Genomic DNA, 14,203 nt, shown 5'->3' with positions numbered 1-14,203 from the left:
ACAGTGTGTGTGTGTGGACGGGGGGCGCGGGGGAGGACAGTGTGTGTGTGGAGGACAGGACAGGGCGTGTGCGTGTGGTTTGGGGTTGGGAGAGAGGGATATGTGAACCCAAAATCACTGTTGAGGCCATCCCCATGGGTGCTGAATTTGTCTATTGGCCTCTACTCGGTGACTGCGTTGTTGTCTAACCTGATGTCCGCCTTGGAAGACATTTATCCGAAAATCTGAGGCTAAATGTCTTTGACCGCTGAAGTGCTTTCCAGACTGGGAGGAAATGTTCCTGTCTGGTAATTGTTGCGCAGTGTCCATTCATCCGTCGTTGTAGTATCTGCTTGGTTTTGCCAATCTATCATGCTTCGGGGCATCCTTGAAATATACATTTGGCTGACGCGAAGGTGACTTGTCCATTATCAACTTGAGGAGAAAGTGAGGTCTGCTGATGCTGGAGATCAGAGCTGAAAAAGTGTTGCTGGAACTGCGCAGCAAGTCAGGCAGCATCCAAGGAACAGGAGAATCGACGTTTCCCTGGATGCTGCCTGACCTGCGCTGTTTCAGCAACACATTTTCAGCCATTAACAACTTGAGACAACTTTATAAATAATTGCTAGTTAATGTCTCCTGATTCCTTTCCCTTGGTTATCCATGATGCCTGATGCTTTGGTAACAAAGAAAATGTGAATTCCCTAGTCATTAAAATTTAGCTATTTAAATAAAATGATTCACCAAAAAAATTACAGGAGAACAATCTCATTATCCTTGAATTTTACATTTTGTTTTAGGGAGATAAGAATGGGTCAGGGTTAAACAAGGGCCGTTATGGGGATGTAGCTACCTCAAGTGGTGGGAAAATTGGGTTCGAGGAAAGGTCAGTACAAATGCAGTGGCAAACTTACTTTTTCTATCATGGCATATGGACCTGGCAGGCTGAGTCAGCATTTATTGTCCATCCCTAGTGGCCCTTGAAATATGCTGCTTCCTTGAACCATGAATGTGTTTGAAATGGAGCAACACAGTGCAGTTAGGGAGGGAAGCATAATGTTTTCCAGAGCAGAAGATAAATTCCAATGGAAAGGCATTCCATTCTTGGTTAACTTAAATAAAAGTTAGCTAGTAACAGACTCTAAGGAAAAGCATATAATTGTGCAAAATTGTATGGAGGATCAGAAGAATGACTAAAAGGTAATAAGGAGAGTACAAGCGGTCACAGAAGTATAACAACAGATCATAAGAATTTTTATAGATCTTTTCAAAAAAAGTGGTCCTATTTTTAAAAAAAACAAGAATCTGGGGAATTAATAGACAAGAAGGAGATGACAGATAATTGAACAGTATATTGCATTGGTCTTCACTGCAGAAGATACTCGACATTCTGAAAAGAGCTGTACATCAGGAATTCAAAGGGGGGAGGGGGGGAAATTAAAACAAAATTATAGTCCCCACAGAATTGACAGCAAGCAACGTTTTGGAGTTATGAACTGACGAGGCTAACAGGGATAGCTAGAAAGGGAGTAATCTGACCAACCATGTTGTTGAAAGGTGGAGCAGGCCCTTGCTGCTAATTCATGTTTAAAATACATCATATAGAAAAAAGCAAAGGGCTTTCCAAAGCATTTTACAGTCAAAAGTTATATTTGTCAGGCATAGTTGGTATTGTCAAGGAATTACCAAATTAATGAAAAAAATTAACTTAATAACAATTACTTAAAAATGCACTCTATTCAGTATTTGAATAAATTGCAAGAAAGAAGTACAATAACACCATATAGAAAATGCAAGACTTTAAGCTAGCCAGACAACTGTGACAGATGGGAGAATTATTTGAACAGAAACAGTGTAAGAAAAGTGATGAGACTAACTTATGTGGATATATAAGAAACCAAGGCAGGCAGTTGTCATAAGGCATTACAGGGTAACATTTGCCATTAAAACGTATTTTCAAGGTTCAGACATAGAATCTGAAGAAACTGAATTGTAAATACAGTTTTATTTAAAACTTATTTGTTTGCTTGTCTACAAGTTATTTTTTAAGGTAGGTTTAAACATATTTAAATTTGAAATAGAATATTCATGTTATAACTCAAGTTCTATAATATTAAAATCTAATTTAGAATAGATTCTTAATAAACCTTCATAAGTATATAACTTACATCTTGTGATTAAATCCTCATTAGTTCTAAATTACAATGTCTGAGGATTTTTCACTTAGGATTCTAAGTGCTAACTTTGGTAAACACAAAAGAAGCTGTTTCTGCTACAATATACCTTTAGATAGATTCTATCCAGAGATCATTTTTGCTGACTTGAAAACTTTTGGGAGAAAGGAAAGCTCATCACAGGACCAAGTCTATCACTGAGTTTTTTAAAAAATTACAAAGTCCCTTTAATGATCTGAAATTCCTCATTTGAGGTTTTAAGCTGACAAGTTTGACTGGGTAAGTTTACCTTGCCAGTCGATAAAGATAATAACACTATAATGTAGGAATAAGACATCAAAGCAACCATTGCAATACTTGATTGATTGTACTGCAGCTGTGCTTCATACAAGCTGCAAAGTTGTTCAGTACTGAGGCAATGCCTGGTTCAGCTAATTATCAATCAGCATCAATCGTACAAGTATGTGAATAAGGAGAAGCAGTTATCCATTTGACCCCTCATCTGTTGAATAAGACTATGACTAATCTGACAGTAAACTCAAATCCATGTTCCTGCCTATGCCAGATAACTTTGAACTGAAGACTGGCATCTGTGATGCTGAAGACCAAGATAGATCATCTTGGCAATTCTGACTGAAGATTGCTGCGGATGCTTCAGCTTTTTTTGCACTAATGTGTTGGGCTCTCACATCATTGAGGATGGGCATATTCATAGAGCCTCCTGTAGTGAGTTGCTAAATTGTTCATCACCATTCACGACTGGATGTGGCGGAGCTTAGATCTGATCCGTTGGCTGTGGGATTGCTTAGCTCCGCCTGTCATTTACTGCTTCTGCTGTTTGGCATGCAAACAGCTTCACCAAGTTGACGTCTCATTTTCAGGCATGCCTGGTACTGCTCCTGGCTTGATGGTAATAGTTAAGTGGGGGATATTTCAGGGCATGAGGTTCAGATTGAGCTGGAGTATAATTCTGCTGCTGTTGATGGTCCACAGTGACTCATGGATGCCCAGTCTTAAGTTAGATCAGCCTCATTTAGCATGTGATAGTACCACACAACACAATGGAGGATTTGCTCATTGTGAAGGTTTGCTAACCTGGTCATGCTAAGACAAGTTAACACCTCTCCTGTTTCCACTTCAGTCAGGTTTGATTTGTTCTACATTCTCTCTGGTTTGATTTTAAAAAGTCATTTTTTTCTTGATTCTTTTATGGGATGCAGGCATCACTAGCAAGGCTTGCATTTGTTTTCAATCCTTCATTGTCCTTGAACGGAGTCATTTGCGGGCCACTTCAAAGGCCTATTAAGAGTCAAACACCAAAACGTTTGGAGTCTTATTAGGCCAGACCAGGCTAGATGACAGATTTCTATCCCGAAAGGACATCAGTGAATCAGATGAGTTTTTACCACATTCAATGATGGATGTTATTTCACCATTAAATTTATAACTTAACTTCAAATCCACCAGCTGCCATGATGGGATTTGAACCCATGTCCAAGAACCTTAACCTGGTGCTGTCATTTACCGGCTCAATGCTCTTTCTGGGAAAAAGTGAGGACTGCAGATGCTGGAGATCAGAGTCGAGACTGTGGTGTTGGAAAAGCACAGCAGGTCAGGCAGCATCTGAGAAGCAGGAGAATCAACATTTCTGAATGAAGGGCTTATATCTGAAATGTCGGTTCTTCTGCTCCTCTGATGCTGCCTGACCTGCTGTGCTTTTCCAACACTACACTCTCAACGCAATGCTCTGTGTGTCATGATCTCCTCCATAAGACTTTGTGAAAGGTCATTTGGGAATCAAACGGTATATGATAGAGGAGACTTGTGCTGCTATGATTGGACTTAATGTGTTAATTCCATTTAGTGGAATTATTGTTCAATATTGCTACAAAACCTGTACATTTCAATTAAAACTGTAGCTTTCAAATATTTCAGAAATTGAATAGAAATGGCAAATGGCAGCAGTAAAGTGAATTTTTGCTCAAACTTTAACTAGTGATTCCCCTTCAGTGTAATATATTACTGATGTGGATTCACTATAGTGTCAACTTTCAGATAGCATCAAATGAAATCCTCAGCTCCTGACCTCGTTGCAGCCTTGGTTCAAACATGGACAGAAGAATTGAATTCCAGAGGGGAAGTTAGAGTGACTGTCCTTGACACAGAACGTAAACATTATAGTTCAAAGTTTGTGAGAAGATTTGTAGCTCGGGTGCTCGTTGTTGTGGTTCTGTTCGCCGAGCTGGGAATTTGTGTTGCAGACGTTTTGTCCCCTGTCTAGGTGACATCCTCAGTGCTTGGGAGCCTCCTGTGAAGCGCTTCTGTGATCTTTCCTCCGGCATTTGTAGTGGTTTGACAGTTGTCAGTTCCAGCTGTCCGTTGCAGTGGTCAGTATATTGGGTCCAGATCGATGTGCTTATTGATTGAATCTGTGGATAAGTGCCATGCCTCTAGGAATTCCCTGGCTGTTCTGTGTTGGCTTGTCCTATAATAATAGTGTTGTCCCAGTCCAATTCATGTTGCTTGTCATCTTAGTAGCCATATACGCAGATGACAAGCAACATGAATTGGACTGGGACGACACTACTATTATAGGACAAGCCAAACGGAGAACAGCCAGGGAATTCCTAGAGGCATTTTTCTGCATTAAACTCCATTTGTCACCTCTCAGCCCAGCTCTGCAGCTTATCTATGTCCCTCTGTAACCTGCAATATCATTCTGCACTGTCCACAAATCCACTGACCTTGGTGTCATCCGCAAATTTACTAACCCATCCTTCTACACCCTCATCTAGTATGGCCCTAAAACAGATCCTTGCGGTACACCACTCGTAACTTAACTCCAGGATGAATATTTCCCATCAACCGCCACCCTCTGTCTATTTCAGCTAGCCAATTTCTGATCCAAACCACTAAATCACCCTCAATCCCATTCACACTAGATGAAGACAATCTGGTGGAGGAGAATATTGAGATACAGGCTACTAGACTAGATGGGATTGAGGTGCGTAAAGAGGAGGTGTTCACAATTCTGGAAAGTGTGAAAATGGACAAATCCCCGGGCCAGATGAGATTTATCCTCTGGGAAGCAAGGGAGGAGATTGCCGAGCCTTTGGCTTTGATCTTTATGTCATCATTGTCAACAGGAGTAGTGCCAGAAGACTGGAAACACTATCTACATTGTCAGGAAAACCTCCTGCACACATTGGACAAAAACTGACCATTCTAAAGTACTCAAACTATAGCGTTTCTAGTCAATATTTGGGCGGTTAAAGTCCACCCTAATAACTACCCTGTTACACTTGCTCCTATCCAGAATCATCTTTGCAATCCTTTCCTCTACGTCTCTGGAACTTTTCAGAAACCTATAGAAAATAGGTTCAATGCCCTAGCAGGGTTGGTAGTGGAACAACAATGCCAGCTATTTCTGGATATAATGCAGAAGGTGCAGAATCAGTTCATCCCAAAGAGGAAGAAAGATCCTAATGGGAGGCAGGGGCGTCCATGGCTGACGAGGGAAGTTAAGGATAGTATAATAAAAAAGTGAAGTATGACATAGCAAAGATGAGCGGGAAGCCGGAGGACTGGGAAACTTTTAAGGAGCAACAGAGAACTAAAAAGGCAATACGCGGAGAAAAAATGAGGTACGAAGGCAAACTGGCCAAAAATATAAAGGGTAGTAAAAGCTTTTTTAGGTATGTGAAAGAAAATGGTTAAGACTAAAATTGGGCTCTTGAAGACAGAAATGGGTGAATTTATTATGGGGAACAATGGCAGAAGAGTTGAATAGGTACCTTGCTTGTGTATTCCCCATTGAAGACAGATCCAATCTCCCAGTGGCTGAAGGACCTGGGGTAATGGATGAAATGAAGGGAATTTATATTAGGCAGGAAATGGTGTTGGATAGACTATTAGGTCTGAAAGCTGATAAATCCCCGGGACCTGATGGTCTGCATCCCAGGGTACTTAAGGTGGTGGCTCTAGAAATCGTGGACGCATTGATAATGATTTTCCAATGTTCTATAGATTCAGGATCAGTTCCTGCGGATTGGAATGTCCCACTTTTCAAGAAAGGAGGGAGAGTGAAAACAGGGAATTATAGACCGGTTAGCCTGATGTCAGTGGTGGGAAAGATGCTGGAGTCAATTATAAAAGATGAAATTACAACTCATTTGGGTAGCAGTAACAGGATAGGTCAGAGTTAGCATGGATTTATGAAGGAGAAATCGTGCTTGACTAATCTTCTGGAATTTGTTGAGGATGTAACTATGAAGATGGACAAGGGAGAGCCGGTGGATGTAATGTACCTGGACTTTCAGAAAGCCTTTGATAAAGTCCCACATCGGAGATTAGTGAGCAAAATTAGGGCACATGGTATTAGGGGCAAAATACTGACTTGGATTGAAAATTGGCTGGCTGACAGGAAGCAAAGAGTAGTGATAAACAGGTCCCTTTCAGAATGGCAGGCGTTGACCAGTAGGGTACCACAAGGTTCAGTGCTGGGACCGCAGCTGTTTACAATATACATTAATGATATAGATGAAGGCATTAAAACTAATATTAGCACATTTGCTGCTGACCTAAAGCTAGGTGGCAGGGTGAAATGTGAGGAGGATGTTATGAGAATACAGGGTGACTTGGACAGGCTAGTGAGTGGACGGATGCATGGCAGATGCAGTTTAATGTGGATAAATGTGTGGTTATCCACTTTGGTGGCAAGAACAGGAAGATATTACTATCTAAATGGAGCTGAAAATGTGTTGCTGGAAAAGCGCAGCAGGTCAGGCAGCATCCAAGGAACAGGAGAATCGACATTTCGGGCATAAGCCCTTCTTCAGGAATGAGGAAAGTGTGTCCAGCAGGCTAAAATAAAAGGTAGGGAGGAGGGACTTGGAGGAGGGGCGTTGGAAATGCGATAGGTGGAAGGAGGTCAAGGTGAGGGTGATAGGCCGGAGTGGGGTGGGGGTGGAGAGGTCAGGAAGAAGATTGCAGGTTAGGAAGGCGGTGCTGAGTTCGAGGGATTTGACTGAGACAAGGTGGGGGGAGGGGAAATGAGGAAACTGGAGAAATCTGAGTTCATCCCTTGTGGTTGGAGGGTTCCTAGGCGGAAGATGAGGCGTTCTTCCTCCAACCGTCGTGTTGCTATGGTCTGGCGATGGAGGAGTCCAAGGACCTGCATGTCCTTGGTGGAGTGGGAGGGGGAATTGAAGTGTTGAGCCTCGGGGTGGTTGGGTAAATGGAGTCAAGTTAGGTAAAGGGGAAGTACAATGAGATCTAGGTGTTCTTATTCATTAGTCAATGAAAGCAAGCATGCAGGTACAGCAGACAGTGAAGAAAGCTAATGGCATAGAACATAGAAGAATACAGCGCAGTACAGGCCCTTCGGCCCTCGATGTTGCGCCGATCCAAAGCATGCTGGCCTTCATAACAAGAGGAAGTGAGTATAGGAGCAAAGAGGTCCTTCTGCAGCTGTACAGGGTCCTGGGGAGACCGCACCTGCAGTACTGTGTGCAGTTTTGGTCTCCAAATTTGAGGTAGGACATTCTGACTATTGAGGGAGTCATACCCAGTACATTTGTGATAGTTGTTGGAGGCTAATCACCAGAGCTTCAGTGTATCTCGGAAAGATTTCCCCAGATTTTTTTAATCAATCTGTTTAGAAATGTTATGACACACCTTTGGAGCAAGTGGGACTTGAATCTTGGTCTTCTAGTCCAAATAAGTCATCGCTACCACTGTGTCACAAGAGCTTAGTATTGGTGTGTAGATATTCTGAATCAACCTGTTCAAGAATGTTATGACGCACCTCTGGAATAGGTAGGACTTGAACCCTGGCTCTGAGATGGAGATACTATGTCTGTACCACAGAAGTCCTTGTTGCTCAGGGTAATGTGCTCGGCCCAACCATCTTCAGCTGCTTCATCAACTTCCCTCATAATAAGGTCAGGAATGGGATGTTCGCTAGACGATGTTCAGCATCATTCGTCACTTCTGATAGTGAAGCAACTCGTCCAGAAAAGAAATGGGATCAGGAGTTGGCCTGTCAGCTGTTCGAGCCTACCTCACCATTCACTGAGTTGATACCTAACTTTCTGCGTCACCATCTTCCTTCACTATTCCCATGTCCTTTGTTATTAATTTGTAGAAATCTATTGATCTCAGTCTGGAACATACTCAAAGACTGAGTCCACAGTGCTCTAGGCCAGGGAATTCCAAAGAATTTGAATGAGATCACATCTCCTAAACTCGAGGGATAGTAGGTCCCTCCATCCCAGGAATTACTTTAGTGAACCGTGGTTGCACTCTCTTGCAAGCAAAAATCTTTCCTTGGGTAAGGAGACTAAAACTGCACACCATGGTCCTAAGTGTAATCTCACTAAGGCTCTATTTATTCACAATCTGACATATTTACTCCTATACTCAAATCCCTCTGTGCTAAAGGCCAGTGTAGCAAGACTTAGATGATGATTGATAAATGTCAGTAGCAACAAGCCAATGTTAGCGAGTTTTGAGAAGATTTGTAGCTCAGGTTTAGGTTCTGGATGTAGGTTTGCTTACTGAGCTGGAAGGTTCATGTTCAGACATTTCATCGCCCTACTAGGTAACATCTTCAGTGAGCCGCCGGATGAAGCATTGCTGATGATTCCTGCTTTCTGTTTATATGTTTGGGTTGGTGATGTCATTTCCTGTTCTTTTCCTCAGGGGGTGGTAAATTGGGTCCAACCCGATGTGTTTGTTAAGAGTTCCGGTTGCAATGCCATGCTTCTAGGAATTCTCGTGCGTGTCTCTGTTTGGCTTGTCCTTGGATAGATGTGTTGTCCCAGTCGAAGTGGTGTCCTTCCTCACCTGTATATAAGGCTACTAGTGAGAGTGGGTCATGTCATTTTGTGGCTAGTTGATGTTCATGTATCCTGGTGGCTAGTTTTCTGCCTGTTTGTCCAATGTAGTGTTTGTTACAGTTTTTGCACGGTATTTTGCAAATGACATTAGTTTTGCTTGTTGTCTGTATAGGGTCTTTCAAATTCATTAGCTGCTGTTGTGGTGTGTTGGTGGGTTTGTGGGCTACCATGATGCCAAGCAGTCTGAGTAGTCTGGCAGTCATTCTGAGATGAATTTGATGTAGGGGAGAGTGGCTCAGGTTTCTGGACATGTTTTGTCTGCTTGTTTGGGTTTGTTGCTGAGAAATCTGCAGACTGTGTTCATGGGGTACCCGCTCTTTTGAACACATTCTATAGATGATTTTCTGTACAGGCACAACATCGAGTGGCAGAAGGGCCTGTACTGTGCTGTACTATTCTATGTTCTACATTTATAACCTTGAGTATTTTTTTGAGAGAAACATCCAATCTCACATTATGTAAAACTTTTGAATTCCTTGTAGAACAAAGGGTGCTCAAAGAGGTTCTTAGTCACATAACCAAGAATCTATAAGATGATCTTGTTTCTAAAATATACGTTACAAGAAAGTAAAGTTGTTTCATTTGCAGCATTGTTGAGGTCACAATTTAACAAATTTGTTCTTCCATTGTCCAATGTAAAAACATAATCTTCTCTCAAATTCTTTAAATGGCACTCCTCTGCTCCACTTGACAACAGTCTAGTCCTGTCCCTAATTTTGCAGGAATACAGTCTGCAACTTGGAGCTTTACCACAGTTTTACTATAGCAATAAAGCAGAGCAGATATCTAGAAATTACAGATTTCTGGTTGAGCTGTTGTTTTAAAATTGGCACAGGCTTTCTATCACAGTTTATGGCGTAATCTCAATTGCTTGCTGAGATTGCAGCCCATAATAACTCTGGCTCATTCTGTCTAGTAGTCAAAGCACTGCACTTGTTAAAAATTAATGTTTTATGCTTCAGGCTAGCAGTCGTGTGATTTCCAGGAGTTTAGATGAAAGCAGTGTTGGCTTATTTTTTCTGTTCCCAAGAGCTTGATTCATTCCTACTTTTGCTTTTGATTTCACTAGTACCAGGCGCCCTCTGGTTCTTTCTGTATCCAAGTATGTTTATTACCAACATACTCAGAGTCATAATGCAGAAGTAGGAATTAACTGAACTGTTTAGTTTACGGCCCTAACCAGAGCCCTAGTTGTGGGATTCACCAGGACTCTGGTCCCTGATTCAGTTGGAGCATGGCCCATTGGACCAGCTCCTTTACTCCCCAGTACTGGTGCAAATAGAACATAGAAAAGTACAGCACAGAACAGGCCCTTTGGCCCACGATGTTGTACCGAGATTTAAGACTAATGTAAAATATAGTAACTTAACCTACACACCCCATAACTCTCTGCAATCCATGAACATGTCAAGCAGTCGCTTAAATGTCCCCAGTGACTCTGTCCCATGAGTTTGAACTTGTTTCTCCCACACCAATTTTTGAGCCACAAACTTATCTCTCTAATCTTGTTGACCGTGTGCCAATTAGTTCACAGCACAGATAGTAATCCAGGGATTATCACTTTTCAGGTTTGGCTGCTTAATGTAGCCCTGAGCTGCTCATACACCCAGAGCAGAACCTCTTTCCCCTTTCTGCTGGTATTGTTGGTATCTACGCGGACCACAATAACTGGAATTCCACCCCCCACAAAAAAAATCAGTCAGATGAGACACTCTGAACCCAGCCACTAGGCAGACAGTGCAGCCTTATCCTGATTACAACTGTAGTTTTCTTTCCTCCCCCTCTTCAGCAGCTCCCTGTATGACCCCTTGTTTTTGAGCCCCTCACCAAAGGGGAACAACTGTTTTCTATTCACCACGTCCATGCAGCTCATAATTTTGTTAATCCAAAACACCTCCAGTTCTCGTTTTAGATTTCCAGCATAGAGTCATAGAGATGTACAGCTGGAAACAGTCCCTTCAGTCCAACCTGTCCATGTCGACCAGATATCCCAACCCAATCTAGTCCCACCTGCCAGCACCCAGCCCATATCCCTCCAAACTCTTCTTATTCATATACCCATCCAAATGCTTCTTAAATGTTGCAATTGTACCAGCCTCCACCACATCCTCTGCAGCTCATTCCATATATGTACCAACCTCTGTGTGAAAACGTTGCCCCGTAGGTCTCATTTATATCTTTCCCCTCACCCTAAACCTATGCCCTCTAATTCTGGACTCCCCGATCCCAGGGAAAAGACTTTGTCTGTTTATCCTATACTATCCTGTATAAGGTCACCCCTCAGCCTCCGACACTCCAGGGAAAACAGTCTCAGCCTTTTCAGCCTCTCCCTATAGCTCAAATCCTCCAACCCTGGCAACATCCTTGTAAATCTTTTGTGAACCCTTTCAAGTTTCACAACATCCTTCCGATAGGAAGGAGACCAGAATTGCATGCAATATTCCAACAGTGGCCTAACCAATGTCTTGTACAGCTGCAACATGACCTCCCAACTCGTGTAGGAGAAAGTGAGGACTGCAGATGCTGGAGATCAGAGCTGAAAATGTGGCGCTGGAAAAGCGCAGCAGGTCAGGCAGCATCCAAGGAGCAGGAGAATCGATGTTTCGGGCATGAGCCCTTCTTCTCCCAATTCCTGTATTCAATACTCTGACCAATAAAGGAAAGCGTACCAAACACCTCCTTCACTATCCTATCTACCTGCGACTCCACTTTCAAGGAGCATGAACTCCAAGGTCTCTTTGTTCAGCAACATTCCCTAGAACCTTACCATTAAGTGTATAAGTCCTGCAAAGATTTGCTTTCCCAAAATGCATCTATAGTTTTATTTCATTTCAGCTGTTATTGCCCGGCCATAGTTGTTCTTTAGGGTCAACCACCTTGCTGTGGGAGTGCAGTCACACCTAGGCCACACCAGGTAGGAATGGCAAATTCCTTAAAGGACATTAGGGAACTAGATTTTTGTTTTTAACCCCATGTCTCTTGAGCAATAGCCTGGGCTGCTGTGATATGATGTTGCTACTGCATATGTATGTGATGACCCCTCTCGCTATTATTTTTGAATATCTGTTTAAATTTCTAGAATAGTGAAGCTCCATTTCTTCGGTTCCTTGTGTGTAAGCACTATGTGATATCTGTTTAGCATTATATCTATTGTAAAGCAATGAGACACTTATTGAATAATTAGACTAGGTCAAACCGTCTCAGTTTTTGATATTAGTAATGTTTATTCTTTGTTAGTGGTAAATTACCTTTCCCTTCTCATGAACCAGATTTGTTATTAATACACTCTTTGAGCAGCTTCCGGTAGATCAGATCCTGGAACTTTAATCTTATGATTTATGTGAATCTCTGATCATCTGTTGGGAATATAGCAAAACACAACCTTGTTAGTGACTAAACACCTCAAAACCTGAAATGCTGTCAGCCGTATCCTGGTATCACATTGCTCTCTTCCAACTGGATTGTTTAAAACACTCTTGGCAAAGCAGCAGGAGCTTGTGACATCTGGTTGTTTCTCTATCCTGATGGGACTGCGAAATATAAAAAACATAGTAGCCTTTCTTCTCCCAGCCTACCACCACGTTTGGTGTACTGCTTGTAAATAGTAATCTTTTGAGTTGATACTTCCACTTTTTTCTCTCCCTTTTTGGTTAATTGTTTAAGTATTATTCAGAATTTGTAAAACAATTGCCTTTGAAAATCCTGGTTTTCTTCATGCCATAGGGTATATTAAGGACAGTCCTTGTGGATTTCCAAGTTTACAGAATAATGACACTTTAAGTAAGCCCAGTCACCCTGTCTCTAAGCCATTCTTTTTGCAAGTATTCTTCCATGTCCAGGAATGCCGAGTGCCACCATTATCTGCATTGTTATCTCCTCCAGTCTCCCCACAGTGGAAAGATTTATTGAACCAATACAAAAGCAAACATAGAGTCATTGAGACATACAGCATAGAACCAAACTCTTCAGTCCAACTCATCTGTGCCAGCCATGTTTCCCAAACTAAACAAGTAGACAAGTGGGACATTTGGCCCATTATCTCTCTCAGGCGAAAGTGAGGACTGCAGATTAGAGTCGAGAGAGGGGTGCTGGAAAACTACAGCAAGTCGGGCAGCATCTGAGGAGCAGGAAAACCGACGTTTCGGGCAGGAGCCCTTCATGGTGAAGGGCTTTTACCCGAAACATCATGTCTCCTGCTCCTCAGATACTGCCTGACCTGCTGTGCTTTTCCAGCACCACACTCTCGACCCATATCTCTCTAAACCTTTCTTATTCATGTACCTGTCCGAAATGTTGTAATTGTACCTGCATCTACCACCTCTCTGGAATTTCATTCCACATACGCACCACCCTCTGTGTGCAAACGTTGCCTGTCAGGTCCCTTTAGAATCTGTCTCCTCTCACCTCAAAAATATGTCCCCCTAGTTTTGAATTTCCCCCTTTCCTAGGGAAAAGACTTTTGCTATTTACCTAATCCATGCCCCTCATGATTTTATAAACCTCTACCACCTACACTACAGTGAATGAAGTTCCAGTCTCTCCTTATAACTCAAACCCTCCTGCCCTGGCAAAATGCTGGTAAATCTTTTCTGAACTCTCTCCAATTTAATAATATCCTTCCTATAGCAGGGTGACCAGAACTGGACACACTACTCCAGAGGAGACTTACCAATGTCCTGTACAAGCTCAACATGACATCCCAACTCTTCTACTCAGTGGTCTGAGCAATGAAGGCAAATGTGCTGAATGCCTTCTTAACCACCCTGCCTACATGTGAAGCAACTTGTACCTGAACCCCATGTCTCTCTGTTCCAACATGCACTACCCTTTGACTATACAAGTAAAGCCCTTGTTTGTTTTAACAAAATGCAATCCAGGTGGACAGCCATTTATCAGAAATATGAAAAGCTCCTTTGTGAAGTTTTTATCTTATTAACAAGGTTACTTGGTGTTCAAACAGTTAACCCAAGTCCACACCCACTCGATATGTGTCACTCAGATGTGACGTGAGTGGGCATGGCCCAGCACTGGCAGGCCTCAATTCTGTCTCAGGTACTCAGTGAGTCTGCTGTTTGGTAAGATTTCTAAAAATTTCACTGTTGAACTGTCACTTATTCCGAAATCGAAAAATTCCAAATTCCGGAAACTATT

General features: G+C 42.3%; 1 protein-coding gene across 1 annotated transcript in view; it reads left to right on the top strand.

Moving 5' to 3' along the window:
- eif6 (eukaryotic translation initiation factor 6) overlaps window positions 1-14,203 on the top strand; it is a 77,277-nt gene that overhangs the window by 50,518 nt on the left and 12,556 nt on the right. The window lies entirely within an intron of this gene.

The sequence above is a fragment of the Chiloscyllium plagiosum genome, chromosome 20 (assembly GCF_004010195.1).
Source record: "Chiloscyllium plagiosum isolate BGI_BamShark_2017 chromosome 20, ASM401019v2, whole genome shotgun sequence".
Lineage (NCBI taxonomy): Eukaryota > Metazoa > Chordata > Chondrichthyes > Orectolobiformes > Hemiscylliidae > Chiloscyllium > Chiloscyllium plagiosum.
The sequence above is the reverse complement of the archived record's forward strand: the minus strand, read 5'-3'. Positions and strand labels throughout refer to the sequence as shown.